The 20,874-nt window shown below is 39.4% G+C and overlaps 1 long non-coding RNA gene across 1 annotated transcript in view; it reads right to left on the bottom strand.

Moving 5' to 3' along the window:
* Window positions 1-5,501: 5,501 nt before the first annotated feature.
* LOC131383451 (uncharacterized) overlaps window positions 5,502-20,874 on the bottom strand; it is a 37,492-nt gene continuing 22,119 nt past the window's right edge. The window contains exons 2-4 of the long non-coding RNA XR_009213489.1: window positions 18,098-18,213; window positions 10,612-10,721; window positions 5,502-5,656 (exon numbers count right to left, since the gene is read on the bottom strand). This is a non-coding gene — a long non-coding RNA (uncharacterized LOC131383451). The remainder of the gene's footprint in view (window positions 5,657-10,611; window positions 10,722-18,097; window positions 18,214-20,874) is intronic.

Raw genomic sequence — 20,874 nt, 5'->3', positions numbered from 1 at the left:
AACTGGAATTATAGGTGGCCACCACCAGGCCCGGCTAATTTTTGTATTTTTAAGAGACAGGGTTTCACCATGTTGGCCAGGCTGGTCTCAAACTCCTGACCTCAGGTGATCAGCCTGCCTCAGCCTCCCAAAGTGCTGGGATTACAGGCGTGATCCACCACGCTCAGCCTAGTATTTGTATATAACGTACACATATCCTACCATACACTTTGCTAAAATAAAATAAAATATAAAGAAGAATCTCTAAGTGAAAGGTTTTATTTGCGAATATATATAAAAACAGAATTGCAATTTGGGGTGTACTCACAGACCAGGGTGGTCTTCAGTATGTCCAAAGAACAAAAGAAAAGATTGAGGTTTCATTGGGATAGGGAAATGTAAAACATTTCAAAAGAAAGTTCACTGGCGCTAATGAGGTCTTTCTGAGTGAACAAACTGTGATTGGTGAGTGATGGCAGTAGGCAAACCTCTTAGAGTCAGGGCAGGTCCATTCCGCAGCTACTAAAGCTGGTCTTAAGATTATAGCAGGTCATTTCAGGGGCTGGGATTGCAAGACAGTTCTTGCAGCAGGCACTTTGTACCCTGAGTGCTTTTTTTCCCTGTTCCTTCGAAGCATAACTCCAATTTGTATCATCAATTTTCACAACTTTATATACTCTCTATATTACTTATAATACCTAATACAATGTAAGTGCTATGTAAATAGTTGTCATACTGTATAGTTTTTTATTTGCATTTTTTATTGTTGTATTTTTTTCCCAAATATTTTCCATCAGCAGTTAGTTAAATCCATTATGAGAAATCCACAGATATAGGAGGGCCGAGTGTAATTAGTACATCGAGATTCCAATATTGGCCTAATTTCCAAAACCATGTTGTTGCTACCATTCTCTGCTGCCTGCCAAATTATACAAAGAAAAATACAGAATTTTCCTTTTTTTTTTTTTGAGACGGAGTCTCGCTGTCCCCCAGGCTGGAGTGCAGCAGCACAATCTCGGCTCACTGCAAGCTCCGCCTCCCGGGTTCGCACCATTCTCCTGCCTCAGCCTCTGGAGTAGCTGGGACTACAGGCGCCTGCCACCACGCCCGGCTAATATTTTTGTATTTTTAGTAGAGACAGGGTTTCACTGTGTTAGCCAGGATGGTCTCGATCTCCTGACCTCGTGATCCGCCCGCCTCGGGAAAAATATAGAATTTTCAAACCCATCAGGATCTCTGCAAACAAAATGTCTTACTAGTTCCATCATCAATCTGATGGCCTCCTGAGGGGGGAAATGGCAAATTTTAAAGAATATGTATACAGAATCTGCTCTCTCTAGAATAAAGAGGGAGATTTCAAATTCGGAAAATAGAAGGTAAGAAGTTCAATAGAGGCTGGAGTGGTGGCTCACACCTGTAATCCTAGAACTTTGGGAGGCAGAGAGTGGAAGATTGCTTGAGGCCAGGAGTTCCAGACCAGCCTGGGCAACAAAGTGAGACTCCCTTCCCTACAAAAAATACAAAATTATCTCAGCATGATGATGCACAGCTGTACTTCCAGCTACTCAGGAAGCTGAGATGGGAGGATTGTTTGAGCCAGGAGTTCTAGGTTACAATGAGCTGTGATTGTGCCACTGCACTCCAGCCTGGGCAACAGAGTAAGAACTTGTTTCAAAAAAAGAAAAAGAAAAAGTTCAATAGAACTCTGATCTGAGACAACAATTCAATTCAAAAATACAACACTCTTTTTCTGGTTTATAATGTGTCTTCATATGAATGAGCTGCCATCCCAAACTAATTAAAACATCAGTTGTAAACCAAACTTGGCAATTTGATTACTTACTAATTTGAATAAAGCATTGCAAAGGGCAAAGGGAACATAACTGTATGCATAAATCACGAGAATTTCTCCAATTTTAATGAATCATATTTTTAGGAGATAAGCCACAGTTAAAAGTTAGTTTATGTGCCAATTAAGGAAGCTGTAATCATAAATAATTTGCCTATGTCTGGAATAAAATTTAATCAATTTAGAATCATTTCCTTTTCATCTGTGCAAAGAAAAGAGTACCAACTTATTTATGTAATTATTACCAAGAATTTGAAAAAATAAAAAGTATTAGAACTCAAGGACTAGAGTAGAACCAAGCATCAACTGGCAATCTAACATGAACTAATAATTCAGGCACTTCTATAGGTGCTGCTTAGCCCTTGAAATGTCTCCTGTATAGCCAAGAAGACTAATGAAAGATAAAGATCTGTTATGAGTTTTGCTAAGTCTCACAGAATACAGAAAATAAAGAAATTCTGTAGATTTAATTGTTTTATCCCCTTGAGACCCCTGGCTTCTCAAAATGGTACCAGGCCCCTTTGTTGTAGACGTTATCTGACTTAATTTTTCCATTAGGATCAAATTGTTATCAAGAGCCAGAAGTGTAGGTACAAAATGAGGTAAAATGTCTAAAGGTAAAATAATGCAAGTTAAGGCTCAGTTAGAAAAGCCAAGAAAAGCACTTAGATGCTTTGTTTTATTCATGAGACTGTGCCAGCAATCACTGACAGAAATGAACCAGTCAGGAAATCTCAGCCAAAGCCAAAGATTTCTTGAGAACTCAGTCTTCTCTCTTGAGCATAGCTGTGTCATGCAACCTAATAATAAAGTCCAGAAACCATGTTTTTCATAATTTTATGACAATACACAGACATGTTCAATGTTATAATGACTGTATTAATAGAAATCAAAGCATAGCACTCTGTCTCTGAATATAACAGAGGCAATGAAAACTTGCAGCCTGGACAACTGTTCTAAACTTTAAGTAGCAACAGAATTCAATAGCGTAGGAAGGGGTGATCAGAGTTTAGGAAACCTCCTCTCATGGTTGCTTAGGCATTCATTTTTCCAGCTCTTCATTTTTCCTTAATTTTCCTTTTTAAGCCACAGAAGCACTAAAGAAAGTTTGGGAAATAATTAAAGATCATCACCCATATCCCTGCCACCTTAAAACAATTACCACTTGTAATATTCTCATGTAGTCTTATTTTTTCATATATATAAAACCCCATTTTTTACATCAATAGGAATATATTACATGCACCTTGCTTTTTTTCACCTAAAATGTTTCTTAGAGAGAATTTAATATTGGCATGTAGAGCTGTCTCATTCTTTCTGACAGCTACATATTTGTTTGATGTGTGGATGTAGCATAATTTATTCACCCAATTCCTACAGAATAAAAGGAATTGGGTACGTTTTGCTGTGACAAATAATGCTGCAACAAGCATTCTAGTACTTAAATCTTTATGCAGATATGCAAGATATTGGTGGGATAAAATCCTAGCCGTGGACCTTTCACTTGAAGCTTTATGTAATTAAAGTCATTGAATAGACACATCTATCTATTCAATTTTGCATCCTGGATATCTCATATTGGATATTACACAGAGTGAACATTTTCCGTGTTGTTGTATAGCCTCCAAGATTAAAGTTTTAATGGTTTATTATTTCTTATTATGCGGATACACTCAACCTTTCCTCTATTGCGAGACAGTTCAACTGTTTCTAATTATTTGCCTCATAAAGAATGCAATGACTATCCACATCCCCTGTGTCTTACCCTTGGCCCACTTGCACTCTCTTCTCACTGCATTTTTATTCACAGGGAGAGGGACCCCCATTCTAGAACATGCTCCAGGTCCCCATGACCCTGGAATTCCCTAATTAATCCCAAGTCCAGTTTCTAGGCCCATGCATCCCTCTTCCCTGCATGCCAGGGGTGGTTGTTTGGGGAGATGCAGAGGGATGTGGAACTAGGGCTGCCAGCTGGGTCTCCACTTGCATGCACACATGGCCTATGTCCAGTAGGACATGAGCTAGGAGTGGCAGGAGAAGCAGGGAGCAGTCCCTGGACCTCCATTTATACTAGCTTACCCAGGCCCCCTAAATGTTGGAATGGTTTTACTATGACACCCTTACCTTGTTTTCCCAGATTCAATAGAGTTCTCTAAAGTAGATCACTGGATTAAAAGTAAAACCGATCAACCAACCAACAACAACAACAAAAAAACCCAAAACTTCATTTTCCAAAGTTATTTGTAAACTTACCTCTTTTGCACACCTGTCATATATTGCCAAAAATTATCATTTGCCAAATTTAAAGTCCTGTGCCATGAGAGATGATTTGAAATTGCAAAAAGGACAGTGGCAAGGAGAGCAGCCGACTTCACTTCTGATCTGTACTATCAAAATCCTGCTCTAGGGCTGGGCATGGTGGCTCACACCTGTAATCTCAGCACTTTGGGACACCAAGGTGGGCAGATCACCTGAGGTCAGGAGCTCGAGACCAGCCTGGACAACATGGTGAAACCCCGTCTCTACTAAAAATATAAAAATTCTCTGAGCATGGTGGTGCACACCTGTAGTCCCAGCTACTAAGGAGGCTGAGGCACAAGAATGGCTTGAATCTGGGAGACTGAGGTTGCAGTGAGCCAAGATGACACCACTGCACTCCAGCCTGGGCTACAGAGCAAGACCCTGTCTCAAAAACAAACAAACAAACAAATAAACCACCTTGCTCTATGAATTAGAGATCACTTTTCATGCCTGCATTTTATTTTTTATTTTTTTTGGAGATTTTATTATATGAAATCTAATGTCCTTTTTTATTTTTAATTTCTATGATTTTACATAACCAATTCAAACTTAAATTTTAAAATGCATTACTTTTTGTTCAAGCTCCTGGAGACTTTTACTGATCCCCCTATTTTGTATACAAATGTTTGGGTGTTTGTTCTTCGCTTTTCATAGTTCATTTGAACTTGAGTTCCTCTTACATGAAGAACATTATGGTGAAGAGAACAAAGACAAAATGAATGGCTTCTCTCTCAAAATACTTATAATGAGGCTCACATTAAAAATGAGGCTCACAACCTGACACTTAGCTTTTCTACTCCTAGGCAAACAGGGGGCAATGTACATCTAGTGCTAATTAAATTAAATACCCAAATACTGGGTTTTCAACAAACACAAACAAATTCAGAAGAGTGAACTATACTACTTTACTTGGAGTATCAATGACAGCCTAAGTAACAGAAGAATAAACCTGGATAAGAAAAACGCTCTGCTTAAGGACTTTCCCTGGTTACATGCTGATTACTATCGCAGTTGATGCTGATCAGTGGGGTTTTCACCCCTAGGAAAGGAATATCTATTTCCATCCCAGGATCCAGACTTTCACTAATGACTACAATTAAAGCCACTGTTCAATTAAGGCTTGAACAGTGGATGGTAACTACATAGTATAACTATTGGCCAATTTGGAGAATTTGGAACATAATCAATGAAACAATATCAATATTTATCATCCTAATTTTAAGTGACCTCCAAAAAACAACATGATGTTACATAATCTTTACATAATCCCTTTTTACTCTTTATAAATTATGAGAAATTCTTAAATTATGTTTTCTGTAAATTGTTAGCAGAAACATGATTTTCTCTGAGTCTTGCTGCTTGGTATAGATCACAACCCTAAGGAAAAAAGAAGCCTCCAGTGTTGTCCTTCTCTGGTGGGAAGTTAAGTAAGATAGTGCTCAGGAAGGGAACATCGTATGCACAGACATTTGTTCTCCCAACACAGAACTAGACTGAGATCTCCTCACATGCTTCTATCTATGGAATCTAGAATGAAAAAGAATTTTAAAAAGAAGTCGAACTCGAGAATGTTTTAAAAAAAATCTACTTCGTGGATTTTTACAGTCAATACAATATAGTCTTATGGTTCTTTCAGCGTATATACTTAAATTCAGCCTATTAAAATAGTATAATACGAATTAAACTTATTAACCAAAATTAAGAGTACATGGTGCTAAAACGATTGGTTGATTCAGTGACAGTATTTATAAGTACACTATAAACAATTCCCAAACTGGCAATCATCTTTAGAAACTTTAAATTTTTAACGTGGCTCAAGTCTGACTCTAAGCTTTTGGGTTTTCCATCTTAAGAAGCTCCCCTCCCTTACTCCCACATTGCCGCCCACTACATTATAGAAATATTCTCATATAGCTTTATTTGTTACATTTATATCTTTATTGCATCCCACTCATCTGTATTTGAACAAGCATTGCAAAAGATACACAGCAAACTGTTAACTTTGGTTATCTAGACTTTGCCTTTATACTGTATAACTGGATCCGTTATAATATACATATGTATTGCTTAACAAAGAAAGAAAACAGGCTGGGTGCAGTGGCTCATGCCTGTAATCCCAGCACTTTGGGAGGCAGAAGCTAGAAGATCGCTTGAGCTCAGGAGTTCTAGACCAGCCTGGACAACATGGCGAAACCCCATCTCTACAAAAAAAATACAAAAAGTAGCCGGGCATGGTGGCGTACACCTGTAGTCCCAGCTACTATGGAGGCTGAGCCCAAGAGGCAGAGATTGCAGTGAGCCGTGATTGTGCCACTGTACTGTAGCATAGGCAACAAAGAGAGACCGTTTCAAAAAAAAAAAAAAAAAGTAAGAAAAGAAATGAGAAGAAAAGAAAAAACAAAAACAAAAAACAAAGAATACTGTCTAGCTCTAAAAAACCATAAATGTAAACATTACCATGTTCACTGCCAAAATGAGAAAAAGAATAACATAAAACAATTCACTGGGGAATGTTCAAATGTAAAAGCCAAATATTAATCCAGATTCTAAATAACCAGTCCTTGTAAACTATAGAATAGTAACTTTTTTTTCTTTTCCCTCAAATGATTTAACCAAATGGAACAATAAATAAACCCATATTCCATGCCAGATAAAATTAAACTGTGGTTCACCTAAAGATCAAGCTTAGGCTAATTAGTAAAAGGGGCCAGACCAGACGGTGATAACCAGCCCAACGGAAAAAGAAACACATGATTAAGCAAACAGATGGCCACCTGCAATTTAATGAGCAGACACTTTTTGATTTGGTTTGATGGCCCAACTAGGGAAGGTCTTTAGCTTAAGCTTTTCCCTTGAGAGCCCTGTATGGCTGGACTCCAGTGATTTGTTCAGGTTTGAGCCCTTTTCCTCCCAGAAATGGCTTCCACAATTCATAAAAAGCTTAATGTTTATATCAAACAAGCACAGACCAGGGCTCCACACTCCTTTAGATGGGCATGCTAACTTACTCTTCACTTCCAGCCTCCGGAAAAAGCAGAGTGGAAGGAAAAAAACAATGCTTTTTCATTTTCCAGCGATCTTGTTTAAAAAAAAAAAAAAAAAGATTCGACAAAACTGTATCTTACTTAAATCATTTCAAGACCCACCTTAAGTCAATGTTAGCAAAAATTTGTTGACAGCCGTATGAAGGTAGAATCAGGCCACAGGATAAGGCCCAAGGATGGAAATGGATGAATTCAGGAGAGAGAAACAAGGTACAGATTTAAGAAGGGGCCAAAAGCATGCCTTCATATATTTCTCAATTTTGTTTAAAATGAGCACATCCTGTACCATTTATGATCAGCTCCAAAAGGTCTTCCCTAGAGCGAACTGTCCATACAAATAAAAAAGTGCCTGTTTATTAAATTGCAAGTGGCTATCATATGTAATAGAAAGAAATTCCAAACATCATAGATATTTCTGACAAGGTATAAGCAGAATATATACACCTTTAAGTATTTTCTCTTTCACGTAAACATTTATAAAAACCAGGTGAAGTAACAAATGGTAGAAAAGGAATTATGGGTCAGTCTAGGTATGAATTTTTCAAGGGGTTGCAGCTCAAAAAGTATTTAAATAAATAAAAACTGGTGGTTTTTAAAGTCAGTCTGAAGTTACTGCCATAGTATCTTGGGTTTTGTTTTTGTTTTCTAGATTTATATATATACAAAGCTAGGGAATGTAAAGAATATAATACATATTATAATATATAATAAAATATATATTGTATTCTTTTTCTAGCTTTATATATGTACATATGTGTTACATACTTATATATGAACATATATAAAGCTAGAAAAAGTATATGTAAGTGTATATATAAAATATATAATATATGAAATAATATAATACATAATATATATTTAATAATACATATATATATGGTTCTCTGTATTAATTCCCCTTAAAAATCAAAATTTTCCAAATTATTTCTCCCAGAGTCAATATCCTTTTCATTCACAGCAAGTTCTAAATTGAAGGCTTACAAATTAAAACTCAAACACTTTTTTCCCAAATAACTTCACACACACGTTAAACAGGAAAAGGAAGTTAGAGTTAGGAACTGCGAGGCTATAAGAATTTTTCCCAAAGGATTGGATATGACTGCCAACAATTCCGTGGTTTTAGCTGCTTTCAAAAAAAGGAATGTGATAATAGCTCCTGGGTGGAATAATTTTGGCTGGACTTGATTAAATCTAAGCTTAAAACTTACAGAGAACAGCTTGGACTGCATTTTCTTTTTTTTTTTTTTTTTTTTTTTTAAAAACAGCATTCAATTTCATTTTACTGTGTCTTTGCCAGATTTGGGGCCTTTGGGGAGTCTGGCACTAGATTAGACACTAACAAAGCGAGCTGTAATACCCTGGGTAATATGAGTTACATAACTCCAATCAACACTAATGAGCGTGTGTCTCTCTAAAACCCTGCACGTGTAATTTTGGAAAGGAGTCCTAAATGATTTTAAGTCCCCTTCCTTTCACAAAGCGCTATCTTATTCAGCTCCTAGAAAGTAATCATTACAAAAAGCACTAGCCACACCCAGCTGGTATTTTTGTTTGTATTCTACTGTCTTTTTCTTTTGGTAAATAAATCATCTTACATTCCCTAGAAAAGCATCTACATTTTGCAACCAATATCTTAAACTTTGTTCTTGACATTTTTCTGGTGACTTCAGGACACATGATTTTAACATCATTGGTGAGAATTTTAGAATACTTGAAAAAAATCAACTATATATTAGAGAGCTCCTCAACTCTTTGTTTTCCAAATTCTAATACAAATAATATTCAATACTAAATATTGTTCTATTAGTTTCTGGGTCCAGTACAAGATGGATTTCTTCCCACTCCTTCTGCTAAGTACGGCTAGAATCTCTGGATATTATATACTAAATACACATAAAAAGACTCTGAAAGGTAGAACAAAAAAAAGCAGCCTGTCTATGGACTTCATGATCCAAGAAAGATGCAGTGATAAGTTTCTTGGGTTTTCTTTTTCTTCACGTATTCCAGATGTGGAGCTGGAAAAGCCAGCAGCTTAGAAACACCAAACAGCCCAGAAAAAAACAAAATCTCTCAAGAAAAGCAAGCACTCTCTAGCTAAAAGACCTAGAAGCAGCAGCCTAGAAGGAGAGAAAACTTTTTTAGACACTAACTACTCTACTCCAACCAAACACCATGAAAAAAAAATGTGAACCCCACCAGGCCCCATTAGCAAAGGGCAAATGGGAAGCCTACACTTCTATCTGCATCCAGCTGTAATAAGGTATCACTCCCTGTGCCAAGCCTCTGTCAGAGAAGAATAAGTGGGGAGCTGGGACTTTCATCCCTGCTTGACAGTAACAAGGTACTCTTCTCTCTACTCAGGTAGTTTCAGAGAAGACTGAATGAAAAGCCTGGACTTTCACCAGCACCCAGAGTTGATGACACCCCCAACAATACAGCATCAGTGGGGGCCACCTGGAGAACAGTAACAAGATGCCCTTCCCTGTCCCAGCCAGTGTGGTGTCAGCAGAGGTCTAGCAAGAAGACTGAACTCCCACCTCTATCCAGCAGTAACAAGGCAGCCTCTCCATCCTGGGTGTCAACAAATGCCAAGTGAGGAACCTGGACTCCAACTCCAATATGGCAGTAACAAGGTGGTACTACTCTTGCCCCACCAGTGTGGATTCACAGAACGCCTGCTGAAAATACAAGATTTAAATAGGATCCAGAGTAGTCTCATAACAAAATACCTAATATGTGCTGGATATAATTGAAAACTCACTCATCATGCCAAGAACCAGGAAAATCTCAACTTGAATGGGAAAAGATAATCAATAGTCACTGACACCGAGATGATACAAATGTTGGAATTATCTGACAAGAATTTTAAAACAGCCATCACAAAAATGGCTAAGAACCCACTTGAAACAAAGGAAAAATACAAATGAAATAAAGCAAGTCTCAGCAAAGAAATAGAAGATATAAAGGAGAACAACATGGGAATTTTAGATCTGAAAAATACAATAACCAAAATTTTAAAACTTACCAGATGGAATGAACAGCAGAATGGAGAAGACAGATTAAAGAATCAGTGAATTTGAAGATAGAGCAATAGAAATGACCAATTTACCAATCTGAACAACAGAGAAAAAATACACTGAGAAAAAGATGAAGAGAATTTAAGAATTTGTGGGACTATAACAAAAGATCTAACATTCATGCAACTGTGGTCTGAGAAAGAGAGAGAAAAAAAGGCAGAACTGAAAAGGTAGTTTTTAAATGTATGCCTAAAAATTTCCCAAAGTTGGCAAAAGACATAAACCTACAGATTCAAGAATCTAAGTAAACTGTAAACAGAATAAACACAAAGAAATCTACACCATGACACAGAATGGTCAAACTGAAAACTAAAGATAAAGAAGAAAGTCTTGAAAGCAATGAGAGGAAAAAACATCTTACCTATTTTGGGTGGTAAATGGAAGGCGGTGGAAGAAACAGTTTCATTGACAGCAGATTTATCATAAGAAACCACGGAGGCCAGAAGGAAATGGCACAATATTTTTCAAATGCTGAAAGAAAAAAAACCCTTATCTAGTAAAAATATCCTTCAAGAATGAACAAGAAATCAAGATAGTCTCAGATGAAAGAAAAGTAAGAGAATTTATTGTTAGCAAATCTTCTCTAAAAGAACAGCTAAAAGAAGTTTTTGAAATAGAACAGAAATGATAAAAGGTATCTTGAACATCAAAAAGTAAGAACAAAAAAAGTAAAAATTGGAGTAAATACAATAGATGTTCCTTTACCTCTTGAGTTTTCCAAATTGTGTTTGATTGTTGAAGCAAAAGAAATGTTAACACCATTTGATTTGTTTCTTAATACAGGTAGCAGAGATAATTTAAGATCATTACATGATAAATGGGGGTAAAGGGGCTTTTAAAAAGTAAGGTTTCTATACTTTATTTGAACGGTTAAATGTCAATACCAGTAGACTACAATAGGTTGTATATATATAGAGAGAGACTACAATAGGTTGTATATATATACGTGTGTGTGTGTGTGTGTGTGTGTGTGTGTAATATAACACCCAGAGCAACCACTAAGAAAACAAAACAAAGACATACAATTAAAACACCACAGATAAATTAAAATGGAATTTTTTTTTTTTTGAGACAGAGTCTCTCTCTGTTGCCCAGGCTGGAGTGCAGTGGCACCACCTTGGCTCACTGCAGGCTCCGCCCCCCAGGTTCATGCCATTCTCCTGCCTCAGCCTCCCTTCGAGTAGCTGGGACTACAGGCGCCTGCCACCATGCCCGGCTAATTTTTTTGTATTTTTAGTAGAGATGGGGTTTCACCATGTTAGCCAGGATGGTCTCGATCTCCTGACCTTGTGATCTGCCTGCCTTGGCCTCCCAGAGTGCTGGGATTACAGGCGTGAGCCACTGCGCCCGGCCAAAATGGAATTATTTTTAGAAGTGTTTTAATAACTCAGAATAAGGCAAAAGAGAAAAACAGAGGAAACAAACAAAAAATAAAATGGAATAATTAACTACTAACATAGCAATAATTGCATTAAATAAAAATAGTCTAAATTTACCAATTAAAGAGATTGGCAAAGTAGATTTTTTAAAAAAATTAAAAGCAAAAACATGACCCAACTATATGCTGCCTACAACAAACTGCACACAACTTGGATGGCACTCAAGAGCATTATGCTAAGTGAGAAAATCCCTTCTTGAAAGAACACATGATATATGATTCCATTTACATAACATTCTAAAAATGACAAAATTATAAATACAGAGAACAGATTAGTGGTTGCCAGGGGCTAGGGATAATAGGGCTGGAGGGTGGAATAACTATAAAGGGGTAGAATGAAAGAGATCCTTGTGGTGACAAATAGTTCTTTATTTTATTTTATTTATTATTTTAAAGTCCTCTCTCCATCTGCGCTGAGGGGGGCAGGAGATGAAGGACTAATTCCTTAATTGCAGTGATTGTTATACAAATCTACACATTATAAAATGGCATAGGTCTATACACACACATTGTATCAGTGTCAATTTTCTAGTTTTAATACATTTTTCCAACTTTTTATTGTGGTAAAATACATATAATACATAAAATAAAATACATGTAAGAACAAAAATCTTAACCATTTTTAAATATACACCTCAATGGCATTAAGTACCATTCACAATGTTATGCAACCATCATCTCCAATAACTTTTCATCTTATAAAACTGAATCTCTATACCCATTAAACAATAACTCCCCATTAAGTAACCCTTTCCTCCCCCTATGCCCTGGCAACCACCATTCTACTTTCTGTCTCTATAAATTTGACTACTCTACATACCTCATATAAATGGAATCATGTAGTATTTGTCTTTTTGTGACTGGCTTATTTCACTTAGTGTGATGTCCTGATGGTTCATCCATGTAGTAGCATATGTCAGAATAGCCCTCTTTTTAAGGCTGAATAATGTTCTATTCTATGGATGTATCACATTTTGTCTATCTATTAATCCATGATGGACAATTGGGCTGCTTCCATGTTTTAGCTATTGTGACTATTGCTGCTATGAACATGGGTTTAGAAATATCGCTTCAAGTCTGTATTTTCAATTCCTTTGAGTATATACCCAGAAGTGGAATTGCTGGTTCACATAGTAATTCTATTTAAAATTTTTTGAGGAAACCACACTATTGTTTTCCACAGCAACTAGACCATTTTACATTACCACCAACAGTCCACAAAGATTCTAATTTTTCCACATCCTCACAACACTTGTTATTTCTGTTTTTTTTTAATTGGTAGTAACTATCTTAATGGGTATAAGATGGTATCTCATTATATTGTTTATTTGCATTTCCCTAATAATTAGCTTTTCATGTGCATATTGGCTATTTGTACATCTTCTGTGGAAAAATGTCTATTCAAGTCCCTTGCCCATGTTTGAATTGGATTGTTGTTGTTGTTGAGCTTTAGGAATTCTCTGCTTATTCTGAATATCAATCTCTTATCAGATATATAATTTGCAAATATTTTCTCTCATTCTGTAAGTTACTTTTTTTTTTTTTTTTTGAGATAGGATCTTGCTTTTTTGCCCAGGCTGGTCTCATATTCTTGGGCTCAACTGATTCTCCTGCCTCAGCCTCCTGAGTATTTGGGACTACAGGTGTACACTACTGTGCTCAGCTGTAGGTTGCTTTTTCATTCTCTTGATATTATCTTTTGATGCAAAAAATCTTTAATTTTTAAATTTTTTTTTTATTTTTTGAGATGGGGTCCTGCTCTGTCACCCAGGCTGGAGTGTAGTGGCATGATCAAGTTCACTGCAGCCTCGATCTCCCAGGCCCAAGCAATCCTCCCACCTTAGCCTCCTAAGTAGCTGAGACTATAGTCCCATGCCCCCACACCCAGCTAATTTTATTTTTTAAGTAGAGATGAGGCCTCACTATGTTGCCCAAGCTGTTCTGAATTCCTGAGCTCAAGCAGTTCTCCTGCCTTGGCCTCTCTAAGTGCGGGGTTATAGGCATGAGCCATCATGCCTGGCCAATTTTTAAATTTTCACGTAGTCTAATTTGTCTATTTTTTCTTTTGTTACCTGTGTTTCACATTTCAGTCTAGAGTTTCTAGCCCTTCTGGTAACCCCCAAAGTTTCTAATGAGAAATCAGCTGATAATCTTATTGAGGATCCCTTGAAAGTGATGAATCACTTCTTTCTCACTGCTTTCAAGGTTCTCTCTTTGTCTTTTCATGGTTTGATTAAAATGTGTTTCAGTGTACGTCTCTTTGAGTTCATCTTATTTGGAGTTTTCTAAGCTTCTTGGATGTTTATATTGATGGCTTTCATCAAATTTGGGGGACTTTCAGCCATTATTTTTTCTTTTTTCTTTTTTTCTTTTTGAGATGGAGTCTCACTCTGTCACCCAGGCTGGAATGAAATGGCATGATCTGGGCTCACTGCAGCCTCTGCCTCCTGGGTTCAAGCAATTCTCCTGCCTCAGCCTCTCTAGTAGCTGGGATTACAGGTGCCCACCACCACGCTCAGCTAATTTTTGTATTTTAGTAGAGACAGGGTTTCACCATGTTGTCCAGGCTGGTCTTGAATTCCTGACCTCAGGCAATCCAGCTGCCTCAGCCACCCAAAGTGCTGGGATTACAGGCGTGAGCCACCGCACCCGGCCAAGCCATTATTTTTTCAAATATTCTCTCTGTCCCTTTCTCTCTTCTTCTTCTAGAACTCCTGAAATGTGTATAGTCATCCATCTGCTTGATGGTGTCCTACAGGTCCCTTAGGCTCTATTCACTTTTCTTCAAACCTTTTTCTTTCTGTTTCTCAAACTCAATAATTTCCATGCCCTACCTTCGAGTTTGCTTATTCTTTTTTCTGCCTGCTCAAACCTGCCTGTGAATCCCTTCAGTGAATCTTTAATTTGTTATTGTATTTTTCAGCTCTAGAATTTATTTATTTATTTTAGCCTTTCTATTTCCTTACTGATACTCCCATTTTGCTCATGCATCATTTTCTTGACTTTCTCCACATCTTTCTTTTGTTGTTTGAGAATCTTTAAGACAGTGGTTTTTAAATCTTTGTCTAATAGTTCTGCCATTAGGTCTTTTTCAGGGACAGTTTCTGCTTATTTTTTAAATGAGCCAAACTTTCCTGCTTCTTTGTTTTCCTTGTGATTTTGTTGTCAAAAACTGGACGTTCAAATCAAATAATGTGGTAACTCTGAAAATAATATTCTCCTTTTGCTGTTTGTCTGCCATTGTTTCTGTTATTCTTTTTGTTTTTCTGATTGTTGTAGGCTGTTACAGTGCCTTTTTCTAAGCAAGTATGGTCACTTTCTAATTTCCTCATATATCCAGTTGCTTTTGAATGTTCCAGTCTTTAATGTCTGGCTCCCGAAAGGGAGACAAAAAAACAAAAAACTCAAGAGTAGGGGAAATATAGAACTGGCCCTTTAAATCCCCTGGATGTCACTTCAGCCAGAAGGAGAAAGGCTTGCAACAATGGGGGTGGTGTAGCAAAAGCAGCAACAATGGAGCCAGGTGATCAGAAGCAGCACTCAGCAATCAGAGCACAGATCCCCCATATTTGTAGAACAGGGCCCTTTTTGCCCTCCTTGGCTTCCACAAGCTGTGTGCAAGCTGCTCCAGGAATACATAACTAACTATCCCAGGACTGGAGGTGAGGGATATGAACTGTTACTGTCCTAACAGCTGAAATTGATTTAACTTAACTGCAATTTACTTGTGCAAGCCACTCTATAGAAATTGTAAGCCTTCAATTCAATAGATGCCAGAGTTCCAAAAATATTTACATCAGACAGATTCTGCCAGTGCAGTTGCTGTCTAGGTGAGGAGACAGATTCCTGAGACTTTTTACTCTGCCATCTCCCCAGAATCCTTCTAGTTTTAATATTGTACTCTCTAATGAGATGTAACTCTTTATGCAGTTCCCCCAGTTGCTACAACTTATGGTTAAATAAGATGGTTATATAAGTTATATAAATGTTTACATCTTATGTGCATCTTCTCCAATGACAAAACCACTGGGGAAAACTTGGTAAAGTGTATGTGGGACATCTCTACCATTTTTGCAGCTAACTGTGAATATTTAGTTATCTCAAAAACAAACAAAAAACAAACAGAAAAAAAAAAAAGCTTGCCAAACTTGAAATTCAGGCTCTATTACTGTCTGTGTGAACTTGGTCTCATTTAACCAATCTGTAACTTGGCTTTTTCATCCATAAAATAACAGTATCTACCAAGTTATGGTAAGAAATAACCGAAATAACATATCAAAAGAAAAACTGTTTACTTAGATCCCAGTTGTCACTTTTCACTTTCACTAAGCCATCATATCCCCTGTGACCTGCACATACACATCCAGATGGCTGTACACATCCAGATGGCTGGTTCCTGCCTTAACTGATGACATTACCTTGTGAAATTCCTTCTCCTGGCTCATCCTGGCTCAAAATCTCCCCTGCTGAGCACCTAGTGACCCCCACCCATGCCTGCCAGAGAACAACCCCCCTTTTTTCCTTTACCGACCCAAATGTTATAAAACGGCCCCACCCCTATCTCCCTTCGCTGACTCTATTTTCGGCCTCAGCCCGTCTGCACCCAGGTGATTAAAAAGCTTTATTTCTTACACAAAGACTGTTTGGTGGGCTCGTCACATGGATGCAAGTGAAATTTTGGTGCCGTGACTCGGATTGGGAGACCTCCCCTGGGAGATCAATCCCGTCCTCCTGCTCTTTGCTCCGTGAGAAAGATCCACCTACAATCTCGGGTCCTTAGACTGACCAGCCCAAGGAACATCTCACCAATTTTGAATCAGGTAAGCGGCCTCTCTTTACTCTCTTTTCCAACCTCTCTCATTATCCCTCAACCTCTCTCCTTTCAATCTTGGTGCCACACTTCAATCTCTCCCTTCTCTCTTTCCTTTTCTGGTAGAGACAAAGGAGAACTGTTTTATCCATGAACCCAATACTCTGGCGCCGGTCACAGACTCGGGAAGACAGTCTTCCCTTGGCATTTAATCACGCAGGGATGCCTGCCTGATTATTCACCCATGTTTCAGAGGTGTCTGACCATGTGGGGACGCCTGCCTTGGTCCTTCACCTTTAGCAGCAAGTACCGCTTTTCTTGGGGGCAAGAACCCCGACCCCTTCTTTCTGTGTCTCTACCCCTTCTCCACTTCCCTGGGAGGCAAGCACCCCCATCCCTTCTCTCTGGGTCTCTACCCTCTCTTTTCTCTGGACTTGCCTCCTTCACTAAAGGCAACCTTCCACCCTCCATTCCTTCTCCCTTAGCCTGTGTTCTTAAAAACCTGAAACCTCTTCAACTCACACCTGACCTAAAACCTAAATGCCTTATTTTCTTCTGCAATGCCACTTGACCCCAATAAAAACTCGACAGTGGTTCCAAATAGCCAGAAAATGGCACTTTCAATTTTTCCATCTTACAAGATCAAAATAATTCTTGTCGTAAAATGGGCAAACAGTCTGAGGTGCCTGACGTCCAGGTATTCTTTTACATCAGTCTCTCCCTAGTCTCTGTTCCCAATGCAACTCGTCCCAAATCTTCCTTATTTCCTTCCCACCTGTCCCCTCAGTCCCAACCCCAAGCATCGCTGAGTCTTTCTAATCTTCCTTTTCTACAGACCCATCTGACCTCTCCCCTCCTCGCCAGGCTGAGCTAGGTCCCAATTCTTCCTCAGCCTCTGCTCCTCTACCCTATAATCCTTTTATCACCTCCCCTCCTCACACCGGGTCTGGCTTACAGTTTTGTTCTGTGACTAGCCCTCTACAACCTGTCCAGCAATTTCCTCTTAAAAAGGTGGCTGGAGCTAAAGGCATAGTCAAGGTTAATACTCCTTTTTCTTTATCCGACCTTTCCCAAATCAGTTAGTGTTTAGGCTCTTTTTCATCAAATATGAAAAACCCAGCCCAGTTCATAGCCCATTTAGCAGCAACCCTGAGATGCTTTACAGCCCTAGACCCTGAAAAGTCAAAAGGCCGTCTTATTCTCAATATACATTTTATTTTATTACCCAATCTGCTCCCAACATTAAATAAAGCTCCAAAAATTAAATTCCAGCCCTCAAACCCCACAACAGGACTTAATTAACCTCACCTTCAAAGTGTACAATAATAAAGTAGAGGCAGCCAAGTAGCAATGTATTTCTGAGTTGCAATTCCTTGCCTCCACTGTGAGACAAACCCCAGGCATATCTCCAGCACAGAAGAACTCCAAACGCCTGAACCGCAGCTGCCAGGGGTTCCTCCAGAACCTCCTCCCCCAGGTGTTTGCTACAAGTGCTGGAAATCTGTCCACTGAACCAAGGAATGCCCACAGCCCAGGATTCCTCCTAAGCCATGTCCCATCTGTGCAGTACCCTGCTGAAAATTGGACTATTCAACTCACCTGGAAGCCACTTCCAGAACCCCTGGAACTCTGGCCCAAGGCTCTCTGACTGACTCCTTCCCAGATCTTCTCGGCTTAGCAGCTGAAGACTGACACTGCCCGATCGCCTTGGAAGCCTACAGGACAATCACAGACACTCTGGGTAACTATCACAGTGGAGGGTAAGTCCATCCCCTTCTTAATCAATACGGAGGCAACCCACTCCACATTACCTTCTTTTCAAGGGCGTCTCCCTTGCCTCCATAAGTGTTGTGGGTATTGACGGCCACGCTTCTAAACCTCTTAAAACTCCCCAACTCTGGTGCCAACTTAGACAATACTCTTTTAAGCACTCCTTTTTAGTTATCCCCACCTGCCCAGTTCCCTTATTAGGCCCAGACACTTTAAATTATCTGCTTCCCTGACTATGCCTGGGCTACAGCCACATCTCATTGCCGCCTTTTCCCCCAGTTCAAAGCCTCCTTCACATCCTCCCCTTGTATCTCCCCACCTTAACCCTCTACTCCCTCCTTGGTGATACCTCTACTCCCTCCTTGGTGACCGATCATGCACCCCTTACCATCCCATTAAAACTTAATCACCCTTACCCCGCTCAATGCCAATATCCCATCCCACAGCACACTTTAAAACGATTAAAGCCTGTTATCACTCACCTGTTACAGCACGGCCTTTTAAAGCCTAGAAACTCTCCTTACAATTCCCCCCATTTTACCTGTCCTAGAACTAAACAAGCCTTACAGATTAGTTCAGGATCTGCGCCTTATCAACCAAATTGTTTTGCCTATCCACCCCATGGTGCCAAACCCATGTACTCTCCTATCCTCAATACCTCCCTCCACAACCCATTATTCTGTTCTGGATCTCAAACATGCTTTCTTTACTATTCCTTTGCACCCTTCATATCAGCCTCTCTTCAGTTTCACTTGCACTGACCCTGACACCCATCAGGCTCAGCAAATTACCTAGGCTGTACTGCTGGCTGCAAGGCTTCACAGACAGCCCCCATTATTTCAGTCAAGCCCAAATTTCTTCCTCATCTGTTACCTATCTTGGCATAATTCTCATAAAAACACACGTGCTCTCCCTGCCGATCGTGTCCAGCTGATCTCTCAAACCCCAACACCTTCTACAAAACAACAACTCCTTTCCTTTCTAGGCATGGTTAGATACTTTCGACTTTAGATACCCGGTTTCGCCATCCTAACAAAACCATTATATAAACTCACAAAAGGAAACCTAGCTGACCCTATAGATCCTAAATCCTTTCCCCACTCCTCTTTCTGTTCCTTGAAGACAGCTTTAGAGAATGCCCCCACACTAGCTCTCCGTGACTCATCCCAACCCTTTTTATTACCCACAGCTGAAGTGCAGGGCTATGCAGTCAGAATTCTTACACAAGAACTGGGACCATGCCCTGTAGCCTTTTTATCCAAACAACTTGACCTTACTGTTTTAGCCTAGCCCTCAAGTCTGCATGCGGTGGCTGCCGCCGCCCTAATACTTTTAGAGGCCCTTAGAATCACAAACTATGCTCAACTCACTCTCTACAGTTCTCATAACTTCCAAAATCTATTTTCTTCCTCCCTCACACCTGACACATATACTTTCTGCTCCGCCCCCCGCTCCTTCAGCTGTATTCACTCTTTGTTGAGTCTCCCACAATTACCACTGTTCCTGGCCCAGACTTCAATCTGGCCTCCCACATTATTCCTGATACCACACCTGACCCCCATGACTATATCTCTCTGATCCACCTGACATTCACCCCATTTCCCCATATTTCCTTCTTTCCTGTTTCTCACCCTGATCACACTTGGTTTATTGATGGCAGTTCCACCAGGCCTAATTAACAGCAAAGGCAGGCTATGCTATAGTAGAAGCCACTAGCCCACCTCTTATAACCTCTCATTTCCTTTCCATCATGGAAATCTATGCTCAAGGAAATAACTTCTCAGTGTTCCATCTGCTATTCTACTACTCCTCAGGGATTATTCAGGCCCCTCCCTTCCCTACACATGAAGCTCATGGATTTGCCCCCACCCAGGACTGGTAACTCTTAACTCCCTGTTAGAGTGGATAGATGATCTTTGCTGGCAGGGGACCCTCCAATACTTTCACCCTGATGAAGTTCTATTCTTTACTTTTATACTCACTCTTATTCTCATTCCCATTCTTATGCCACCCTCTACCTCTCCCCAGCTATCTCCACCACACTATCAATCTCACTCACTCTCTCCTAGCCGTTTCTAATCCCTCCTTAGCGAACAACCGCTGGCTTTGCATTTCCCTTTCTTCCAGTGCCTACACAGCTGTCCCCACCTTACATGCAGACTAGGCAACATCTCCTGTCTCCCTATACCTCCAAACTTCCCTCCTGAAGAACTCATTTACTTTCTAGACAGGTCCAGCAAGACCTCCCCAGACATTTCACATCAGCAAGCTGCTGCCCCCCTCTGCACTTACTTAAAAAACCTTTCTCCTTATATCAACTCTACTCCACCCATATTTAGACCTCTCACAACACAAACTACTATTCCTGTGGCCGCTCCTTTATGTATCTCTGGGCAAAGACCCACTGGAATTCCCCTAGGTAACCTTTCACCTTCTTGATGTTCCTTTACTCTTCATCTCCAAAGCCCAACTACACACATCACTGAAACAATTGAAGCCTTCCAGCTCTGTATTACAGACAAGCCCTCTATCAATACTGGCAAACTTAAAAACATTAGCAGTAATTATTGCTTAGGAAGACACCCTGTATTTCACTCCCTCCTTGG

This window comes from Hylobates moloch, unplaced genomic scaffold, assembly GCF_009828535.3.
Source record: "Hylobates moloch isolate HMO894 unplaced genomic scaffold, HMol_V3 SCAFFOLD_5, whole genome shotgun sequence".
NCBI lineage: Eukaryota > Metazoa > Chordata > Mammalia > Primates > Hylobatidae > Hylobates > Hylobates moloch.
This window is presented reverse-complemented; position numbering and strand designations above follow the sequence as displayed.